Source organism: Octopus sinensis, linkage group LG1 (assembly GCF_006345805.1).
Source record: "Octopus sinensis linkage group LG1, ASM634580v1, whole genome shotgun sequence".
Classification (NCBI taxonomy): domain Eukaryota; kingdom Metazoa; phylum Mollusca; class Cephalopoda; order Octopoda; family Octopodidae; genus Octopus; species Octopus sinensis.
This window is the reverse complement of record NC_042997.1, coordinates 198,712,772-198,737,585: the sequence shown is the minus strand read 5'-3', so window position 1 is coordinate 198,737,585 and position 24,814 is coordinate 198,712,772. Positions and strand designations below refer to the sequence as shown.

Genomic DNA, 24,814 nt, shown 5'->3' with positions numbered 1-24,814 from the left:
CGCACACTCGCACACAATCATACATACGTATATATACACACACACGCACGTACAAGCACACACGCACACATACACTAAGTCTAAGCACAGGTACTCGCCATACACACAAAAAAACGCACACGTACACACACACATACTACAACAAAACACACACACACGATACATATACACGCACACACACACATACCTCCTTGTTTCTGACCTGCCTTTCTGACTTGCTAGGGTACCCCCACCCATTCCTTAATTCCCTACTGCCTGCTACCAGCCATCGTCAACCATACACACACATACACACACACGCACACACACACACCCTTGTCATCTCGCACACCTTTTTTACCATTCATTCTCTGATTCAGCTCTTTTGTTTTTAAAAAAACACTTTTTCTTCCTTTTGACCACTTCCGTCTTTTTAGTATGTGACCTCGTGTAGACTACCTGCTATTTTTTTCCCTCTGTCCTCCCGTCTCGGGATGTTTCTTTCTCCCATGTTTCCGACGAAGAGCTTCTTTCCTGAGCGTCCAATAATACTTTATTTGTTCCACATCCTTGCGTTGTTGTTTTTTTGTTTTCTTATTTGGATTAACTGTATGTATATATATATATATATATATATATATAAATTTAGATAAGTTTCGACCAATGATTGGTCCAGGCCATGTCTAACTTAATAGCACCACCTGATAGGATTATTTGAATCCTGTTTAAGTCAAGTTTTGTTTATGGTCCATTCAAGTAGTGAGTTTTTGTTGGGTGAGTTGTATCCAATCATGGGTGGCTTATCTGGTATTCCTTGAAGGAATCTATCCAGACTCCGTTTAAAGTTGATGGGATCCTGTTCCTCTTTGATCTATTTCGGGACAATGCTAAATAGGGCAGGGAAAAGAAATTATGTTGTAGTGTACATGTATGCTGTGATCTAAATTGAGTAGGGGACGTATCGCCCGTGGTCCCAGTCTTGGATGAACCTTGAAGCTAATGTTCAGGTCGTTTGGGCAAAGTTGGCGGTATATTCTCCACATCGTACAAATGATGTACCGCTCACGGCGACGCTGGAGAGAGTAGAGTTTTAAGGCTTTAAGGCGATCCCAATAATCGAGAGCAGCCATGCCTTCAATTCGTTTAGTGAGTGCTCTCTGGGGTGATTCAATCCTCGAGATGTTTTGTCTTGCATGGGGAGACCACAGTGGGCAGCAGTATTCGAGGTGTGGCCGTACAAAGGAGGAGAAAAGTGGTATGATGACACCTTGTTCTCTGGACCGGAAAGTTCTTAAGATCCAGGAACTCATCCTACGAGTTATGTCGACCTTCTTGTTGATGTGTGCATTCCAACCGAGATCCTCATCAACAATTACACCCAGGTCTCTGATATTGTTAGAGGCTGTGAGCGGTTCCCCTGAAGGAAGAGAGTATGGCTGTTTTAGTCAGGAATTTCTTCCAAAAGCTAGACTTTCCGGCGATTAAATGAAACGAAGCTGAAACGTGTATCTAATAAAAGCTTCAATGAAAAATTACTTCCATATATTTTGTACAGACAGATCATATATTGTTAAGACGCATCATATATTGCCAGGTTAGATTCTGTACAAAAGTCATTTACCCAAAGTAGTATATTTTGCCAATGATCAACGTAGCATGTATTCCATCCGTATTATCATCAATAAATACCAATAGCACATGCCGTATGTATATAAGGCTATTACGGTGAGATATACATCGCAATACTCATACTTTGAGTTTTCTGCGCGCATATATATTGTGGCTGATTTTAATTTCCGTTATTACTGTTTTCATTTACTAACACACACACACACACATATATGCACATAAATATATATATATATATATAAATACATTTATATATATATATATATATACACATAAAAAAAAATATATATATATATAAACATATATAAATATATATACACACACATATATATATATATATATATATATATATATAAATATATATATATATATATATATACATATATCTACATTGTCCAGTTAGAGAGAGTATGTGTTTTTGTGTGTGTATGTATGTGGGTGCCTGTGTATCTGAAAGAAGTGTCAATGTAAAAGGAAGAGAGGAAGAAGAAAAATGTGTTGATGTTTATACCGCTGTTCAGTTCTTTCAATTCAATGTTTGATTCCCGGTGCTGGTATGGGTTGGAGAATCTCGATGTAAGATTGTTTCTATTTATGTGTATGTCCATATAGTACTGTGTGTGTGTAATACAATTTACTTTACAAAATTTATCCTTCATCCAGTACAAATCATTACAGAAATATTTTCAGCCATTCAGTTTTATAGAAGGGAAAAATCTTAAATTTTCCTTCTCCACATGTATCTAAGTGTTTACTCAGTGGAATCTTTCGTAGTTCCTCTTGTTGGACATGTTGTCGGTGAATTCTGGCTCGTTGGCATAAAGAATTTCCAGTTTCGCCTATATCATTCTCCTTGCATGTGGGGCAGGTTATGCAGTATATTACGTTCTATGTCTTGCATTTCATGTCTGCATTTACTTTGAATTTGTAATCACTCTTAAATCTAATTTGTTTGTTTCCCTCTCTATATTTGTAGATGGGGTTACTGCAGATCCCACATCTACCATTTCCACAGTCTTTTACAAAGAATTCGGTTTTAGTCTCTGATGAGAATTTCGCTCTTGTTAGTTGTTTCTTCAAGTTTTTCTCTTGGCGTTTACTGTTTTTTTATGGAACATTTGTTTAATATGTCTCCCGAGTGGAAAGATAAGGATCTAGCCTCCTCAACCGTTTACCTGTGTAAGTGTCCGCCTACCAAATCCACAAGCAAGATTCCACGCCATGGGATTGAGCCTGAAAATCTATGGTCGGAAAGCAAACTTCTTTATCACACGAGTATGCCTTCCTTAGCTGGACTGTTCCCGATAGTCATGAAAAGCCTCAGGATGAAACTCAGTAGACTTTGAGATCTGATATTCTTTTCCTACCTAGGTACAAGATCCAAAATTTTTGGTGAAGGGGTCAGTCGATTAGATCAACTCAGTACGCAAATGGTAGATAATTTACCGATCCCGAAAGGATGAAAGGCAAAGTCGACATAAATACCGTAAATCCTCGAGTATAATCCGCATTTTTCCCCAACAGTCAAAATCCCTAGTGCGTACTATATACGAGGTTAAAATAAAAAATATTTTCTAAGCAATGTCCGAGTCTCTATTTGCTGCCCGGCAATGTTTATTCAGACGCATTTTCTGATGTCGGGCGCGAAAATACCTTAAGCTAAGCCTGAAAGCAATGAAGTCATAAAAGAATCATCCATAACTTGCAATAAACGACATTTATTAAACGTTATTACTGTTATTTCTTTATTTTCTGCAAACAAAATGCACAAAAAAGCTACACGTTTGCATTATATTATATATACAATAATAATAATGGACGTTACCGTATACATTTTTACAAACCAAGGACGTTATATAGACCTCCTTGACTCCCGTTAGAGAAGGGGTGCGTATTATACACAAGATTTAGGTTTTTTCTGAAGTACAGCCCCCTAAAAATACCCTGCGTATTATACTCAAGGGCTGACTATACTCGAGGATTTACGGTATATATCCACTCTATCTAACATATTGAGTTCTCTATCAGATACTGTCGGCACTATGTGAAATATATAATTTACTATTGTTACACTACTATCTATAATGTGTGTGAGTGTATGCACGTGTTTGTGTGCGTGTGTGCGCAAGTATGTATTTACATGTACGCTCACATAATTGGCGCAGATATAAACATCCAAATGTATGTATGTATGCATGTACGTACGTATGTATGCACCGTATGTACCGTATATATGTATGTATGCGTGTATGTATGTATGCGTGTATGTACGTACGTACGTATGTAGGTATGTATCATATATATATGTGTGTGTGTATGTATGTGAGTGTGTGTATGTATGTACATATATCTGTATGTATGTATGTGTGTGTGTATAAGTGTTTGTGTGTATGTATATATGTATATTATTAATATTCAGAATCTGTTTATCCGCTCTGCTCTATCTTAAATTTTACGATTTACTGCTTCATATTTTTTGTTAAAAAATATTTCGACCAGTGTATACTTAGGCACGAGCCGTTTTGCCTAAAATATCTCTGTGTATTTCTGGGCCTTGAAGTGTCGAAAACTGGAGGATTTTCTTTTCTCTTTTTCGCTTTTTAACTCGGAAAAGAAATGCGTAACCAATCCTCATGAAAGGGAGACATTCTCCAAGGTGTGTGCGATAAGATGAATAAAGAGGTAGAGGAAAAAAAAAGATAACAAAATCCAGTGAGAGAGATTAAGTGTAAAGGAGATTAAGTTAGGAAATATCAAGAGGAATAACAAGATGGAGACGAGAGAAGTGATGAGAAGAGGGAACAAATCAAAACTGGGAGGGGGGGGATAACGAGTCACAAATGCAGGACGAGAAAAAAAAAACTAAAAGGCGCAGGAGTGGCTGTGTGGTAAGTCGCTTGTTTAACAACCACATGATCCCGGGTTCAGTCCCACTGCGTGGCACTTTGGGCAAGTGTCTTCTACTATAGCCTCGGGCCGACCAAACCCTTGTGAGTGGATTTGGTAGACAGAAACTGAAAGAAACCCATCATATATGTATATATATATTTGTATGTGTGTGTGTATATGTTTGTGTGTCTGTGTTTGTCCCCCCCAAACATCGCTTGACAACCGATGCTGGTGTGTTTACGTCCCCGTAACTTAGCGGTTCGGCAAAAGAGACCGATAGAATAAGTACTAGGCTCCCAAAGAATAAGTCCTGAGGTTGATTTGTTCGACTAAAGGCGGTGCTCCAGCATGGTCGCAGTCTAATGACTGAAACAAGTATAAGAGAGTAAAAGAGATAAGTTTCTGCGCGTTCGTGTGTGCGCGTGCGCGTTTGAAAAAGAGAAAGAGTGAAGGAGGGAAAGAAAGACGATCAGACTAATAAAAACACTCAGCTTGAGAGAGAGAGAGAGAGAGAGAGAGAGAGAGAGAGAGAGAGAGAGAGAGGAACGGCATGTAGCGATCATATGTGAATCAAGGTCGGTTGTTACATGTGTATTTGTATTGTAATATATACATGTAAAAATATTAGTATCTATTTCTCAGGCTGTGAACAGAACCCTTAGCTCAATACACACGCACACATAAATGCAAACACACACACACACACACACACATGTACGTATGTATACGTAATATTTTCAACGTTTTGAACATATCGAAAAGGCTTCCTCTCAGTGTTAGCAACAGACGTCTTCCATTTTACGTTCGTTAAATAAGAGTGCGTGTGTTTACGTGTGTGTGTGTGTGTATGGTAACGTGTGTGTTAAGGCGGCGAGCTGGCAGAATCTTTAGCACGCTGGCGAAATGCTTAGCGGTATTTCGTCTGCCGTTACGTTCTGAGTTCAAATTCCGCCGAGGTCGACTTTGCCTTTCATCCTTTCGGGGTCGATAAATTAAGTACCAGTTACGCACTAGGGTCGATGTAATCGACTTAATACCTATGTCTGTCCTTGTTTGTCCCCTCTGTGTTTAGCCCCTTGTGGGTAATAAAGAAATAGGTATTTCGTCTGCCATTGCGTTCTGAGTTCAAATTCCGCCGAGGCCGACTTTGCCTTTCATCCTTTCGGGGGTCGATAAATTAAGTACCAGTTACACACTGGGGTCGATGTAATCGATTTAATCCGTTTGTCTGTCCTTGTTTGTCCTCTCTGTGTTTAGCCCCTCGTGAGTAGTAAAGAAATTGGTATTTCGTCTGCCGTTGCGTTCTGAGTTCAAATTCCGCCGAGGTCGACTTTGCCTTTCATCCTTTCGGGATCGATAAATTAAGTACCAGTTACGCACTGGGGTCGATGTAATTGACTTAATCCGTTTATCTGTCCTTGTTTGTCCCCTCTGTGTTTAGCCTCCTTGTGGGCAATAAAAAAATAGGTAACGTGTGTGTGTGTGTACACGGCTGTGCAAATCTGGTGTATTATGTGCAATAAATTCATATATAGATTTTAATTCATTTTTAAATAGTAACTTATGCTTCTCCCAAAGTTAATCAGTATTATAGCAATTATGAATATAATCCTTATGTAAATGAGTAGAAATTAAATGAAACCCTCCCAGGCGCTGACAGAAATGCACGTGCATTGGGAATAAAACCTATCCGGAGACCATTTTGCACAGGTATATACAGATGTTAGCTATAGATGTTAGAAGGTGCGAATTTCATTGGGAACGTAATATGGCGGTAATAACAGCGATTTGTCAACTAGAAAACACGAGTCTGAGGTTTCAAGAGATATTCGAATTTCTCTGACACACGATACGCATACTTTGTGTCTGCACATTAAGTCCTGTTTAAATATGAACATGTATTCCTATAAATATAGTTACGCTGAAAGTGATATAACTACGTTGAAAGCTTACTATAATGTAGATTATTGACATCGCTTGCTTAGATGATAAATGAAAATGGAATTTCGCCGATAAATTCTGATGTGGCATGTGAGAAAGAGATAGCTGCTGCTTACTGCTTTGAAAATATCAAATGTCATTTCCACTCTGTTGAAAGTGATAGTTACAGTTTTGCCTATGAAACTAATATAACCACGAAACACTTTAATATATATGAGTAAATATTTGTTTTTATTTGGAATAGCAAAAGACGTTGGTTGTAACGCAGAATCAACAGAGCAGCAGCAGACGATATGCTTAACCGTGTTTAATTACTCTGGTTTTCATTTCGAGTTCAAATCCCGCCGACCACCCTTTTACTCTTCACTCTTTTACTTGTTTCAGTCATTTAACTGTGGCCATGCTGGAGCACCGCCTTTAGTGGAGCAAATCGAACTCGGGACTTATTCTTTGTAAGCCTAGTACTTATTCTATTGGTCACTTTTGGCGAACCACTAAGTTACGGGGATGTAAACACATCAGCATCGGTTGTCAAGCGATGTTGGGAGGACAAACACAGACACACAACATACACACACACACACATACATACATATATATATATATATATATATATATACATACGACGGGCTTCTTTCAGTTTCCGTCTACCAAATCCACTCACAAGGCTTTGGTTGGCCCGAGGCTATAGTAGAAGACACTTGCCCAAGGTGCCACGCAGTGGGACTGAACCCAGGACCATGTGGTTCGTAAGCAAGCTACTTACCACTGAGCCACTCCTACGCCGATGTTCACTTCATCCTTTTACTCAGTCAATCAACCAAATCAATCAGTGAAGGGTCACATTAAGATCCATAGAGACCTAAGCTCTTAAAAGAGTTTGGTGCTCCCATATACGATGAGGTGCTGAAAAGGTCCTACGTATAAGAGTGTCGCGAAAGGCCTGGCTGGAGGCCCAACCTTCCGAGTTCTTCTACAGGGCTTACAAAAATTGAAGGACTGCTGCAATAAGTGTGTGGATCTGAGAGGGGAATATGTTGAATAAAATCATAATTAACTGATTCTCCTGTATTTTCTTTTACACAAAGCCAGGAACGATTCGACACCGCCTAGTATATGTAATTCAAAATATAAGCAATAATAAACCATAAAATTCATTTTATATTTTTCGAAAGGAAGCAAAACTAACAGTAAAATAGAAAATATTGTTTTTGTGTTTTTATTTATTTATTTATTTATGCGCCCTTTTCAAGCTCATGGGCCCGGTTTCCCGGTTTCTATGGCGTATTTCGTGAATAAGTTGGACACTAGTTGGATAGTTAAGCTCTGATTGGTTGAATGTAAATGAGTTGATAACTAGGATCCGGAACTTTCGTGGGAAAAAATTTGTCATAATTGCAGGCTGGAATTTTGGGCTGCAGACAGAAGCATCATTTTACCTGCTGGAACGTTAGGGCCGACTGTCGGATGTGATCAGCGTTAATGATGGACGTGATGAACTGGATCGCGGCCGGCTCAATCCACCCACGTGAATGCCACCGCAAGTACGAATATAAGTACATAGATGCAACCGTACCGTGTTATCCAATTGCATGTTGTCCTTAATCGATTTCTGATTCAGCGTATTTGAAGCAGCTTTATTTAGAAATTTTCTACAATGGACCTTACTCGGTAGCTTCCGAGTCAAATAATGCGGGTATCAAGTTTATTGTCAATATCCTCGCCTAAAGTTTATTTCGTTGAGACAATGTTGGAAATTAGTATTTCGGGTAATTAAGCGAACACTTAATTACGTCTTTCAGAATTTTGTTTTGTTCCTAGATTTTGCTCCACGCTTGTATTCAATTCAGTTAACTCTGCAATTCTTGCCAGAGATTCGACGTGGTTGCTACAGCTGTGAGGAATATTAATAAAAAAAATACAATGTGGACTTTAGAAAGACGGTTTTGGCCTCGGTTAAAGAGCTTTTAGTCATAAACTTGGTCAGTCAACGGGAAATAATAACCATCAGTAAATCTTGTGTAAATGTGAGAAATCAAAACCTTTATATGCAAGCGCACACGCACAACATACATGCACACACACACACACACATCGTTATATGTAATTATATATGTAAATATGCGTATAATGAATATAAGTGTATATGAATGTGTGAGTGCGTGTGTGTATATATATATTTATATACACTCTCTCTTTATTCTTTTACTCTTTTGTTTCGGTCATTTGACTGTGGCCATGCTGGAGCCACACCTTTAGTCGAACAAATCGCCCCTAGTACTTATTGTAAGCGTAGTACTTATTCTGTCGGTCTCTTTTGCCGAACCGCCAAGTCACGGGGACGTAAACACACGAGCATCGGTTGTTAAGCGATGTTGGGGTCATACACACATCCATCCATACATACATACATATATATATATATATATATATATATATATATATATATATATATATATATATATATATATTATATATATATATATATATATATATACGACGGGCTTCTTTCAGTTTCCGTCTACCAAATCCACTCGCAAGACTTTGCTCGGCCCGAGGCTAAAGCAGAGAACACTTGCCCAATTTGCCACACAATTGGACTGAACCCGGAACCATGTGGTTGCTAAGCATGCTACTTACCACACAGCTACTCCTACACCTATATATAGATAAATATATCTTACCTAAATTAACTCTTTCTTAACCATCCTCTCACAGCTTTTCCGATGAAAGGATATAATAAATATCCTGGAAACAGCTGTAGTACCTATCTATAAATGTTCTAAAATCTACACAGCCTTGGTTTTTTTTTATCTCATTACGAAGTAATCCTTTTTTTATATACACACGCTGACATATGACCAACGTTGGACCCCTTATTCGCAAAATCATTGAACCTGGAACTTAACTATGGTCTATCTATAGCACTTGTTCAGCATTACCTGACACCTTTGGGTTTCAATGACACCATTACCGCTCATAACCTATATATATATATAAATATATAGATTTTATGAATAAATCTTAAGCACATATGTATGTGTAAACCACACACGCACACTCACTCATACACATGCGCATGCATACACAATACATACATACGAGGTGTATTCCAGAAGTTCTGGGACATTTTTAAGGAGGCAGTTATAATTGTCTGAGATTATTTTGATTTTAGTCTATCATTACCATACATCGAATAAGCTGACCTGCCAGCTTTCGTTGTTCCAGATTGAAGGGTACGGAAGTGGCAGCATTTTGAACACACCAAACGAAATACTGCTTGTCACAGCTGACTAATTTTCAGAATGCAGCCGGGACACGAAATTGTTTCCCACGAGAGTTCCAGACCCCTATTGTAAACTCATTTGCATACAGCCAATCAGAGATCAAGTATCAATTTATGAGCGCATAGCAAGTGTTGGGCGATCAGATAAGGTCACTTTTGTAAAGAACGATCATGCTTCTTTTCTCTTTTGATAATGCTTGTGTTCTTTTTCTTGTTTCAAACATGGCTGCCTCTGCGTAATTATTTTTGTTTACTTTGTCAAACAGTAAGGGGAGAGGGTTGCAAGCACATCACCCTCTACCCACATTTTCCCCATCCACATCTTTACCGTATGGGGGCCCTAACAAAATCCGATAATAGGTATAAATGCAAATCTATCTAATTACTTGTCTACTAAAATCAGGTATAACTTGGCGATCGGTTGACTTACAACAACGTTCTTCCTCTTGAGTTTACCTGGTAGTCTGTGCTTACTAACTTGACAACAAGCTCAAGGTGAGTTCTGATTGGTTGTATGCAAATCTCGTGGGGAAAAAAAACATTCGCAGCTGAGACGTGGAGACAATTTGGAACCTAGCTCTGCAATAAAATTTTCTGTTCTACTGGGCAAAACGCTAGAGAAACTTATGAAATACCCCAGACTGCGTGTGGATTAATTTGTATGAGCCAAGCATCTATTTTCTTCCCTGGAACAAGAGGCTTCCACCGGAAAGCTGTTGATGATTCCGGTTTTGACAGCCAGCGTATCATCTACGTCCACAGTGTTCCTTCTTGCCAGACAGTCAACAAAGAAGTTCAGGAAGAAATTTTGTTAGAAAAAGCTCAGAGCACCACAGCCCAAAGAATATACCAGTTCACAATTCCATCGTAGTAACTAGCTAATTGACAGAGTTGAGCATAAAACAAAGGATTTCTATGGACAACTGCTTTGAATCACCCAGCTTCTATATGCTTCTATCCTCCCTCTCTCACTCTATCATCTCTCTCTCTCACTCTATCATCTCTCTCTCTCCCTCTCTCCTCTCTCTCTCCCTCTCTCTCTCCCTCTATCCCCTCTCTCTCTCTCCCTCTCTCTCTCTCCCTCTATCCTCTCCTCTCCCTCTATCCTCTCTCCTCTCTCCTCTCTCTCTCCCTCTCTCCTCTCTCTCTCCCTCTATCCTCTCTCTCTCCCTCTCTCTCTCCTCTCTCTCCCTCTATCTCTCTCTCTCTCTCCCTCTATCCTCTCTCTCTCTCCCTCTATCTTCTCTCTCTCTCTCTCTCCCTCTATCCTCTCTCTCTCCCTCTATCCTCCCTCTCTCTCCCTCTATCCCCTCTCTCTCTCCCTCTATCCTCTCTCTCCCTCTATCCTCTCTCTCTCTCCCTCTATCCTCTCTCTCTCCCTCCATCTCCCACGCCCTCTAGCCTCTCTCTCTTTCTTTCTCTCTGTCTTTCTCTTTTTCTCTCTATCCTCTCTCTCTCTCTCTCTTTGTCTCTCTGTTTTTCTTTTTTCACGACTCAACCATCAGTTTATGCGTGGGTATTTGGTTTGTTTTATTTACTTATTTAATACACACAAATCACTTATTTTGTCAATCGTGGGTTAGTCTTGGCTGAAAAGACTCACAATATATATGACAATTCAACCCGTCCTTCACTAACGTTTCACTGCTATTTCTAGCAGTTTGAGCAACCACGAAGAGCAATCATGGACCAAATGTGCCACGAACGTCTTTCTGAATGGCACTTCTAACGAAACATCCCGCTTCTCGAAAATGATCGCCCATTCCTTTAGGTCGTTGAAACTTCCTCGTTTGCTTCTCTTTCTCGTAGATCACCATTTACTTTCTTTTAACGATTGTTATATCGATAATTGGCTAACCTCTCAAAGGTGTTTCAATAGTATACTCTGACTTAATGAATTAACGACTTACTTTGAAACCAATATTACGTTATCAATCATTAAATCATTGTCTGTTTAATAAACAAGACAGACACTAACACTTACGTCTGCCTGCTTGCTTGTCTTTCTGTCTGTCTGTATAGTTTTTATTTCAGTTTTAAGTTCTTCCTCAGAAAGTTCAAACCAGTCCTATATACGTATGTCATTATTCGGTTTTATTTCAAGATTTCTTACCAATGGAGAAAGAGCCGCTTTCTAACACAGATCCAAGACTCCTTCATTGGAATTTTTGTATGTATGTATGGGTGCGGATCTGTATGTTTTGTTTTATGTATAACTTCATTATGTATGAGTTCATCATTTAAGTATATATGTGCATGTCTAGATATGCAAGTATATGTATGATATACTTGCATATCTAGACATGCACATATATACTTAAATGATGAACTCCCGGAATTTTTTACAGATTTTCAGTTTAAGTGATGGGTTGGATCTGTCGTCTTCGAGTCAGCTTTCTCCTTTCTGGTTTCGAAAAGCGAAATTTCTTAAGATTAGCATTTAGGCAGTGTGTTACATATCTCAGGGTTCCAATAATTACATATATACCTGAACTTGTTATCTGGATAGAGGAGCTGTAGATTTCTCAATAGTTCTGAGTAGGTAATTTCTTTTTCGCTGATCTTCAGTTTTATCCTGGTCAGCTGATCTCCACAACTGTACACAGTTTCTTTCCTCTATCCCAAATTACTATTTCAGGTCTATTGTGTCTATTGAATCTATTTTATAGAGGTGTTCACTGGTCTTCAACTTTGTTAACACCTATTGGGCATCTGATTGTCACAACTGTACACAGTTTCTCGCCTGTATCCCAAATCATAATGTCAGGTCTGTTGTGTTTCATCGGGACGTTCTACCTGTACTCCTTTTTAATATGAGTAGTTATGGCTTCTACCATACTATGGGTTCTTATTTCTTTGTCCACGGGGTCATCCATCCGACGGGTCGTGTTATAGCGTCCGAGCTACAACATCATGTCCCATCGGTAGATAATACCGTCATCGGACAACTGTTTATGATGTGGGTAATATTTTCGTTCTTAACTCCACAAAGTCAGCATCAGTTGTCACGTTTTACTGTTTTTCCTGCATCTTTGTCCCTTTTGTGCATCAGGTATTTCGTTGATATTTCCTGTTCCTAGATTGTATGTATATATGTATGTATGTATGTATGTATGTCATTATTCAGTTTATTTCAAGATTTTTTGCCAACAGGACGAATCGGTTTCTAATGTAGATCTAAGACCTTTCATTAGAATTTCAACATCAACAAGGTATTTTTTGTGTGTGTGCGTGTGCGTGTGTGCGCGTGCGTGCGTGCATCTTTTTAGGTAGAAACGGTCTACGTCACTGTTGATGTGGCAATCATGTGTGATTGTTAGTATTTTTCGGGTTTTCATATCAATAGCTCGGATGTTATCAAGCGTCCAATCAAGCATCCCAAATACTGGTATGTGGCACTGCAAACACATTGTGGGCAACTGATTTAATGAATACAGAGAGTTCTGAGATCCAAATTTTCTTTATTCAGCTGTAATATTCTTTAGTCACACGTGTTGTGTTACAGATGCCATTGTAAGATATATTTTCATCTACCACTAGATACCTGTAACATTCCTTGTAAGATACAGGGAAGACAGTCAAATCCTTGATGGAGATGTTGCTAGTATGCTTTATATTTTTCCTTCCTTTTCACAACCATATAACAACATTTATCTTGACCAAATTCCAACTCTATATCCTTTGAGAATGTTGTAACTAGGTCATGGCTTGCATATTCTTTGCATAAAGTTTTAAGTCATCCACAAAGAAGCAGTGTGTAATTTTGGTATTTCTCTTTCCTCCTCGTGAACCAGTGAGATATCCTTGAGACTTCCTTAATATGAATGAAAAAAGGGTTTACAGAAAGTATAAGCAACATCACAGAGACGTTGCCTCCTTGGAATATGCCTTTACGATACTGTACTCTATCGGTGATAATATATTCCCTCTTTGTGTTTAATTTCAAGATGGTGACCCACGCTGATGTCAGGTCAGCTATGGATTTGACTATTCTCACTGGAACTTTAGCAAGTTGCGGGACTTCTAGCATCCATGTGTGGGGAACAGAGTCAATAGCTTTCTTGTAGTCTTCATTGAAACTAGGTTCTTACTATGCTCTCGCACCTCTGACATCACAGTATTGTTGATTAACAATTGCTCGGCACATCCCCAGACTCCCTTCTCAGCTGTTTGTTCTACTGTGATAATGTTATTGGTTTCAGAATGGTTTGGAGGAAGAGGTTTAAACATGCTGTATATATCTTACAGATTAAGTTCTGACATGCAATTGGCTGGAAGGTTTTTGCCATGTGGGTGGTTCTGCATTTGGGGATCAATTTTGTCTCTGAATTTTGTCTCTGCCAGAGCTAACCTGTCTGGTATGCTACTGTTCCCAATGAAAGATTACTGATGCAGATTGATAAGATATTCTCGGTAGAATGTTAGCTTCTTGTATCAATATCCAACAACCAAGTCTCTCCCAGGTGCTTTTCTATCCTGGGGTTTCTGAACCACAGTTACAAGAGCTTCACCATCAATGTCGTATGTATTGGAATTAACGCAGGAGCAATAACTTTTTCGCATTTCTTCCAGCCACAGAACATCTTGGTTAATTCCTTCTTTTCACTCCAGATTTTTCTGCAGAAGGAGTCTATGTCATCTCGTGAAGGAGCTTCCGTGATGTTTACGGCACATCCTCTCATGTTTCTGTTGCCTGGTTGCGATTAAATTTTTTGTTTATTGTTCTTCTCTCGGTTATTCTCTTCTGATGTCGGAGTTTTTCACTGACATCTTTTAGCTCCTGCTTGAGGGTGATCAGTTTGCAAGTGAGTGTCCTGTTTTTGTTATCTTCAAACATCATTTCTATCTCCTTCTTTACTTTCTGATAGTGGGACGTATAGTGGTTTGCTTGTTTGCATGCAATAAGTATCATTACATGATTGATGGCCTTCCGTAAACCAGTTTTCTTTTTCTCTGCCTTCAAACCCCATGATGGTACTTTCTTTGTTATTTCGGTTTTGTTTACTTTTTGAATATCAATCATAAATAATAATAATGAAATTATTGTATACAATGCTCAGGGGCACCAATCATGTACTGTTTCACAGTAGTAACCAGCGCATATAGACAGACGTTAATCTGCCAGTAGTTGGATTCGTCACACTATGGTAAATACTCATCACCAATTTTGTTAGCACCTTTTTATACCGTATCTGGATTTTCACTTAATTTGGTGGAGAATGCTCTCTCCTCGAGGGACCGCTTCAAAGCCAAGGTTTTTTTTTTTTCTCGGAAAATTTCAGTAAGTGCACATTTCACTGGCATATAATCCTGACTACTACCACCACTACTACTACTACTACTACTACTACTACTACTACTACATCAATCGTTGCGGTTCTGCCCGCTATTTACCATAGTCGTAGTAGGGGGACAATGGTTAGTTACTTGAGCGGTATTTCGTCTGCCGTTACGTTCTGAGTTCAAATTCCACCGAGGTCGACTTTGCCTTTCATCTTTTCGGGGTCGATTAAATAAGTACCAGTTACGCACTGTGGTCGATATAATCGACTTAATCCGTTTGTCTGTCCTTGTTTGTCCTCCCTGTGTTTAGCCCCTTGTGGGTAGTAAAGAAATAGGTTAGTTACTAGAGCCAGTAATGTAGTTTGACTGGCAGGCACTATGGAATCTGTTGGAATGTCGCTGACTGCGAAACTACGTGATGGTCTTATATCATTCACGGTTTCGTTTTTGTTTATTGAGTTGGAAAGAAGGTTAATTTTCGTTTTTTTAATAAAATTACAGTTACTAACCTTCTTTCTATATTCTAGAAATGCTGCTTGTTGGCGTCGTTGCTTCGCAGAAAATGATTTAATTCTGGATGCAGATCGTCCCAATATGATTTCAATCGATTCATATAGCCAACAGCGTGGTTTTGTTTCGCTTTTACGTAGCAGTTAAACAGATCATTATTTAATTCATAACTCCAAGAGAAATGAGTTTTGTAGTTACGGTTTCTTCTATAATTACAGCTGGAAAGAATTTGTTCACCTGTTTGAGCTGTTGTTTTCGTTCTGTTCTTCGACTGTGTTGTTGTGAATGTTGTGTCCTGCCATGTTGCTTGTAGTAACTCTCTGCAGGCTAAATTCAAGTTTCAATCGAAAATCACTACGATCGTGAATAGAAGGCTCCCTCAATTAATTCATCTGAAGATTAACCAGTAATTTAAGAAGGTTGATAGTTGTGACTCCAAAGTTGGTGATAGTAGTCATCGTATTTTCGATAAATATTCTCCCGCACCAAATACGCGACTTGTCGCTTCGTGTATTATATTGTATTGTTGTGTGTGTGGTGTGTGTGTGTGTGTGTGCGCGCGCATGCATGCATGCATGCATGCATGCAGTCACTTGACTGTGGCCATGCTAGAGCACCGCTTTTTGTCGAGCAAATCGACCCCAGAACTTATTCTTTGTAAGTCTAGTACTTATTCAATCGGTCTCTTTTGCCGAACCACTAAGTTACGGGGATGTAAACACACCAGCATCGGTGGTCAAGTGATGTTGGGGGGGGGGGGGAGCACGGACACACAATCACACACATACATATATATATATATACACACACACACACGACGGGCTTCTTTCAGTTTCCGTCTACCAAATCCACTCACAAGGCTTTGGCCGACCCGAGGCTATAGTACAAGATACTTGTCCAAGGTGCCACGCAGTGGGACTGAACCCGGAACCATGTAGTTGGTAAGCAAGATATTTACCACACAGCCACCCCTACGCCTACATTATTCAATTTTATTTCAAGATTTCCTGTCAATAGAAAAAGAGCCGGTTTCTTACCTAGATCCACGTCTCCTTCATTCGGATGTATCTATGTATCGAACGTCTAATATATTCAATTTACATAACCTCGGCGATATCGGTTACTTTAATACTGTTGTTTTAAGTTAAGCGCTTATATTATTTGTTAGCACTTGTCGTTTTATCGGAAGTTTTGAAAGATCTTTTTCTTCCTGTTGTACAACTTGTTTTCTTACTTTGTTGTGGTGTTGACACAGACATGATATCTTCCCACCTCATTGTTCATCATCAATGTAAACGAAAATAAACATGATATATTCTCTCATCTGAATAGTCTGGTAATTTATTTCGATGAATTATATGTTATTTCTTAGTTTGTGTATCTTTTAAGTGTGCTATAAACTGTTGTTATCTCTGAAGACAGTAGGCGTTGATAATTTCTTCGAGTGTATTTGGTGGCTGCTTGAAGAAATTTTCTTTTCATTCCCGGTACTAAATGAAGTTTAGCAATTAGGGTTCGATCCTGCGATCCTTTTTCCATTCTTGATCTATATCATGTTGCTTATGTGCCTATGAAGGTTATGTGGTGAAATGGTTATTTGAAGAGACAGGGTCAGAGAGAGAAAAACAGAAAGTGAGAGAGAGAGAGAAAGAGAGGGTGAATGAAAGGGAGAAATTAAGGAAGAGAGAAAGAAAGGAAGAGAAAAAGAGAAAGAAATAAAGAGAAATAAAGAGAGAAGGAAAGAGAGAAACAGAGAGAGAGAGAGAAAGAAAGAAATGCAGTTTCGGTGAAAGGCTGGAGAAAAGAATGTTCTTATATTTTACACTTAAATGGTTATTTGAAGGGCGAGGCAAAGAGAGAGAGAGAGAGAGAGAGAGGAAAACACTGAGAGGTAGGGAGAAAAGAAATGCTATTTAAGTAGATTATATAGATTTGGAATTTTGGCAAAATGCCAGAAATTTCCTGGGAGCGGGTAACTAATTACATCGATCCTCGTGTTCCCTAGTAGTTATTTTATCGAACGTAAAGACGGACGAAATGCCGCTAAGCATTATCTCCGTCGTGCTAACGATTCAGGCAGCTCATCGCCTTATTTGCTTATATATATTTACATGCACATACATACACACACTTGTATGATATACAGAGAACTCAAAATGGCGGAGGTGTTATCTCTAGGGATATTGGTTATCGGAGATTGCGATGGCGGTAAGAACAGGGAGTGTATCATTTTTTGTTGTTTTCTATAAGGTGTTTTTGTTCTTTTAAAATTGCCAATCAGTTAACTCGTGCCCATTAGGAAACTAACGTGAGCATTTCATATTTGTTTATCTAGAATATTCTACTTCGCTTTGTATATATGTAACGTTGTCACCTTGGAAAGAAAATCGAACACGCAAAATTTATATTGTTCGTAAAAGCAACTAACTGACAAACTATACTCTTTTACTTGTTTCAGTCATTTGACTGCGGCCATGCTGGAGCACCGCCTTTAATCGAGCAACTCGACCCCTGGACTTATTCTTTTGTAAGCCCAGTACTTATTCTATCGGTCTCTTTTGCCGAACCGCTAAGTAACGGGGACGTAAACACACCAGCATCGGTTGTCAAGCAATGCTAGGGGGACAGACACAAACACACACACGCATATATATATACATACATATATACGACGGGCTTCTTTTAGTTTCCGTCTACCAAATCCACTCACAAGGTTTTGGTCGGCCCGAGGCTATAGTAGAAGACACTTGCTCAAGGTGCCACGCAGTGGGACTGAACCCGGAACCATATGGTTGGTAAACAAGCTACTTACCACACAGCCACTCCTGCGCCTACGAAATCGAAGACAATCTGTTAGGCATACAACATATATTGTATTTGGGTTATTATATTATTCGTATTTTATGGTTAAAGAGTCTACGACTTCTATCTCTAGCACTGCTGGTGCTCAGTGCACGCTTGTCACTTGTAGTGACGGTGAGTAATTTCTTGATGGTTTTAAATTGCTGGTAGCCTTGTTAATTATTTTGTGATTTTCACATTGCCATTTCGTGAAATTTTTTGTTGTAACTGAGTTCTCGAGGTGGCCATTAAGCCCTCCAGTAATTTTGGGAACTGCTTTTTTGTGATCCTTTCTAACAATTCGCATAAAGTCCGACGATCCCTATCTGAAAGTTTTGGTCTCCTTCCGGAGTTTTGTTTCGATGAGGAGACTTTTCCCTCTTTCTCAAAGGCTGTCATTACCTTCGAGACAGTACTTCTTGATACACCAAACATTTCGGCTGTTTTCGTTTCACTAGCGCCTGACAAATGAGCACCAGCAATTTGACCTCTTTGAAAGTTCGATAGATCTGTCATTTTAATGAATTTTAATTAACTTTTTCTGATGATATCTGAAAAGAAACAGCAATTTTAGAAAAACATATTAAGCAACACTAATAATAAATAAATAAATAAATAAACATAAAGATAAACAAGCTTTTGACGGTTTTATAGATATTTCAAAATTACGATGTTATGATGCTAGGTGTTTCTGTTATTTTTGTCCAACCCCTGGAGAAATATCGATGAACTACAATTGACCTTCATCAATTATTTATTAATTCAATAGAAATAGACTGTATCCTGTCAAACAACTGTTTCTGCTCCCAATGTTGTACGGTATTGCCATTAATATGCTAAAATATTTATCATATTTGGTAATAAATCCAATCCGAAACATGGAGCTTCGTCTGAGTGAAGAATAAATAAAAAGCCTAGAGACGAAAAAGGAAAAAGTTGAAATATATATATATACTGTTTTTAAAAGCAGCAGAAATATAACAAAAGCTGTTACTCAGTTTCACGTTCCCGTGTTCGTCGGACAGTTTTTTTTAAACAAAACTGTTCGATGAACGCGAACGTGAGACTCCGAGTAACAGCTTTTGTTATATTTCTACTGCTTTTAAATAAAGCATATTACTCTACCTCTGGTATTTGAGTACTCTTTTTTCCACCTTGCTTCATATTCATGTGCTTACTCCGGTGTATATATATATATATATATATATATATATAAATTAGCCCCTTGTGGATAGTAAAGAAATAGGTATTTTGTGCATCTTTATGTTCTGAGTTCAAATTCCGCCGAGGTCGACTTTGCTTTTCATCCTTTCGGGATCGATAAATTTAGTACCAGTCGCGTACTGGGGGCGATCTAATCGACTGGCCCCCACCCTCCCTTGCCTAGAGTAGAAAAGAATCTACTGCTCAGCGTGGAAGTATCATTCCGTCCGACTGTGAATTCCCGTTCGACCATAAGAACTATTCTGATATGAAAATAAGATTGTAGTGCAGCGTATTAAGATTTGTTAAAGCTTTACCCGTGTCGTCGTACAGTCATAAAATGATATTATTGTTAATTTTTATTTTCGATGCTGTTCCGAAGTTAATATTATTTACTTGTTGACGTCATGTAAAAGATTTTAGATTAAAAGAAAAATCAAGGTAGAGTCTATGGCATGTGTATAACTTTCAAAGACGCTTGCTTCAAATATTATCTCAGTGAGCTTTTAAATCATATCAAGAAATAAATATGTAAGAAAAAAAAATAAACTTCTGTGGGATTTCCACGGGTGCTGCTTGCTGGAATTGCTGTCGAATGTTCGAGATTTTAATATCACGAAATGGCGCCTACCGCAGTGAAGTGAAAGTTGTTCAAATAGTTTTCTTTCACAAGTACTACATATACTCGAAGCAATGTAGATAAGCGCTTTTCAGTCTTTAGGTTTTAGTTCTCGATTCTATGTAAATAGTCCGCAATAAGAAAATCATTCTGAAAAATAAAATAAATTGAAAAAATAATATAAAATCAAATCTATTTTTAGTGCACCATTATAGTAAATATTAAAATCAATGAAAATATCTCAGTTTAGATTCTTAATAAAATCAATGTCCTAAAAATCTTTAGGAATTTGTGTTTTAATCTACATTGTCGATAATACTTATTTTCATTTTCCTTCAGTACTCAGTTTAGATCCAGAAGTCATTTCAAAAGATATTCGGGTGAATAAATGCCAAACTGCGAACTTTTATGAGGCTTGTTTTGCATGCGTTTTAAGCGAGGCGTTACTCTAGAATTCCTTTCCTCCTCAATTAAGACCAAGTGTAGAGCAACTTACCTGTAGCTTGCGTAACTAGATGGAATATGTTGACGAGTGTTGTGGTATACGGTGTTGAAACGGAACCCCCTCATACAAAATACTAAATAAATACACCAGATACAATTATTACTTGTTTCAAATGATTTCATGCACGTCTATACAAATATATTGTATATTCGCATGATATAAAACTATATTTAAATTAAAATGTAAACAATGGTTGGGCGTCCGATTTGTGTAGCGAAAGTAAGATGCGAAAATGAAGACGAGCTTATAAGTTTGGATAAAAACATTCTTATGTCGATCCTCAAAATATTTGAAAATGTGCCAGTTATCGAAACGCTGTAAATAACTGGAAGGAAATTTCAGAATTCTATAATTAAAACAAAAATTTAATTAAAGTGTTTCCCTGCACTTAACTATATGTAAATTCTTTCTTAATGATGAGATTATTTGCAAAACTGCATTTTACCTTGAAACCAGTTTTCCACGGGTAAACTGATCTTCTTCCAAATCTCATAGTTTTTAGGTTTATTTTTCTCATTAATTTTATTCACGTTAATTATAATAGTTTCTGTTCGTGTTGTTTCATAATAGCTGTGCGTTGTTTAGTTTGTTGTTTCGCGTTTTCTAAACCTCGTGGAAAATATTGAAATTAATTATGATTATTTCTTACATAGGCAGCAATACAAATATTATTTTAAGGAAAGACAGATACGAGGAGAATTTGTGGAGAAATGTTTTTTTCTGTAATACGTTAGTTGCGATAATGAAGCGAGATGGGAATGGCAATCTTTGTTCGTTTAATATGGTCTGCAAAAATAACACAAACAACTGCAGCAGCAACAACAACAACAACACTAACAACATGTTCGTACCTTGCCAGTTGATAAGAAATGAAGCAGGAAAATGTTTTTGTTTGAAAAGAAACATAATATTTATGTGATACTATTCATGCCTGACGACCTGTTAAGAGATTTTTCTGCTATTATTTAACATCAGCATGGAGTAAATTGATCATTGTTTGTAGACGTGACCATGAGTAAATACTGGTCTACTTTACATTGACGTTATTCAGCGATTGATTATCATGACCAATGAAACAGAATACCTTCACATCGTATGAAAGTGAGATTTGACATGATATACGTTCACCGATAACATACTTCATCAATGACACTTAAGAAGAGTAGACTCTAAGAATCAAATGTCGCTAAAGTAAATCTATGGTAACATCATCAGTGAATGTGGAAGTATGTATTTCCTACGTCAGTGCGTAAGAGATGTTCATAGATTTCTAATATAAATTTTAGGATAAATGAAATGGCTTCAACCGGAAATTAAAACGATGCCTTAGAATCTGTTCCTCTATTGCTCACCTCTCTGTTATTCGTCGTTCAACTGAGGCATGAATATGCATCTACAATTAAAGCATGTTTCAAGAGATAGGATGAAAGTATAACTATCGTCTTCAGATTCATTGCTCGTTGAATGAAGAATATTTGTTTATATTTTTCAAAACTATGTATGGCTTCATTCAGAGATAATACTTATGGAAGGGTCAAATGTATCACCGAGCGCTTAGTCTTCATTTCATTTCACGTACATCAATATATGTGTTTGTACAATCCCCTCGGTGTGGGCGAGTGGTTTTGTCATTAGATAATTCGGCCCACGATCCTATGACCGTGGTTTCGATTCCTGGTGGTGCATTGTGTCCTAGACCAAGACACTTTATCTGAGATTCCTACAATGTACTTCAGCTGCCTAAATTGAATAGTACCTGTATTTCAAAGGGCCAGCCTTGTCGCATTCTGTATCACGTTGAATTTCCCTGAGAACTACGTTAAGAGTATGTGTGTCTGTGGAGTGCTCGGCCACTTACACGTTAATTTCATAATCAAGCTGGTCCGTTGATTGTATCAGCTGGAACCCCCGTCTTCGTAACCGACGGAGCGCCATTTTACTTTTACACCTCACTTTGTTTTTAAGCATTATTATGACAAAACGGCAAAATTAAAACAATTTGAGATTTTAGTCACGATAAATTTAATGAAATTTATTAGATACCGTTCAGTTCTTCTCGTTTTTCTTTTCTTGTGTATGTAGTTGTATGAATGTGCTTGTACGTATGTAATGTATGTATGTATGTATGTATGTATGTATGTATGTATGTATGTATGTATGTATGTATGTATGTATGTATGTATGTATGTATGCATGCCTGTATGTACAGGCAGACAGTAGCTGAGAGTTGAGTATGCTCAATATAGAAAACATATAAGGATCCTCAAAAGGATTAAGATGAAACTCGGAATTCTTTGTCCAGGGCAAGGCTTGCGTCGTCAAGGTTGGTTATAAGGAAATCCAAATCGAACTGATATGAGAGAGAGAGAGAGAGAGGAGAGTGAGAGAGAGAGAGTGAGACAGAGAGAGAGATAGAGAGAAGATAGATAGATATGTGTGTATGTTAGTATGTATGCGTGTATGATGCGCCTGTATTTGTTCTCTACAAGTGTTGGTTTGTTTACGTCCCTGTGGCTTAGCAGTTCAGCGAAAAGTATCGAATAGAATAAGTATTAGGCTTAAAATAATAAGTATTGGGGTCGAATCATTCAACTAAAAGCTCTTGAGGTGGTACTCTAGTATGGCCGCACTCTTATGACTGAGACAGATGAAAGATAAAAGAAACAACTGGAAATGCTGTATTCTTTCTGACACGATCAGTTCTACATACTTTGATTATAATTTAATCCCATTTAAAAAACCTGAGTAATATGTAGACACACACATATATACTTATTATGTATCTCTACATTATTGGCTGAAATTAACTTACGGTTTTGTTTTTGGATTTGGTTTGCAAGATTCTTTATATGAGTTCGTGTGTTGAAGCATATTCTATTGTGTCTGGGGAGAGTCAAGACTATTGAAAAGGTTGCAAGACGCAACGAAAATTTTTAGGAAAATAAGAAAAAGGTGGAAATTTTACCGGTGAGTGTGTTACATTATAAGGCACAAAAAGAAAATGACTCTCCCCAGACACAACAGAATTAACTTATGATATTTTCCTATTGGAAAATATCTTGTAAAACAGGGTGTTTTTGTAATCCCCTTTATGTTGTAGTTTTAAATGAATCTAAACGATAAATTCTTGGCCAATACATAAACTAATCATTTAATTATTTTCAAATATTTAGAGCAACCATGTACGCCATAAAATGCTAATGAGATTTATAAAATCTACATGTTATTGAAAGTATGCGCATGTATGGTGAATGTATATATGCATGGATACATGTGTGATTGCCTGTGTCTGCCTATATGTGTGTCATATACTCATGTAAATACGCAAGAGAAACTCTATATGTATATGCATATATCTGTATGTGTGTGTGTTACAAGTAGTTCTTTCTTTTCAGAAAGAGGAGAGAAAATTTGAAAGTAATTGTACTCGTACTGTTCTGAAAAAAAAAGGCGTAGGAATGGCTGTGGTAAGTAGCTTGCCTACCAGCCACATGGCTTCCGGGTTCAGTCCCGCTGCATGGAACCTTGGGCAAGTGTCTTCAACTATAGCCCCGGGCCGACCAAAGCCTTGTGAGTGGATTTGGTAGACAGAAACTGAAAGAAGCCCCTCGTATATATATATATATATATGTGTGTGTGTGTGTATCTGTGTTTGGCCCCCAACATCGCTTGGCAACCGATACTGGTGTGTTTACGTCCTCGTAACTTAGTTGTTCGGCAAAAGAGGCTGATAGAATAAGTACTAGGTTTACAAAGAATAAGTCCTGGGGCTGATTTGCTCACCTAAAGGCGGTGCTCCAGCATGGCCATTGTCAAATGACTGAAATAAGTAAAAGAGTAAATAAATAAGTAAAAGGGTAAAAAAGTATATATCTGTCTGTCTATCTATCTATCTATCTATCTATCTATCTATCTATCTATCTATCTATCTATCTATACATCTATCTATCTATACATCTATGACTTCAACACAACCAAAGCATTCTATAGGGGTTTAGTGGAGGGGAGGTACGACGACGAGCTCGTGGGGCGAACCTGGACGTCGACGAGAGTACCTGACCCGCCTGTTCGGGACGACTTTCGGGCCAGGGCCATGGACAACTTCCAGAGATCCCTGGCCTGGCAGTGC

At 38.1% G+C, this 24,814-nt stretch overlaps 1 protein-coding gene across 1 annotated transcript in view; it reads left to right on the top strand.

The window, feature by feature from the left end:
* LOC118765165 overlaps positions 1 to 24,814 on the top strand; it is a 72,341-nt gene that overhangs the window by 4,000 nt on the left and 43,527 nt on the right. The gene's annotated exons all lie outside the window — the stretch shown is intronic.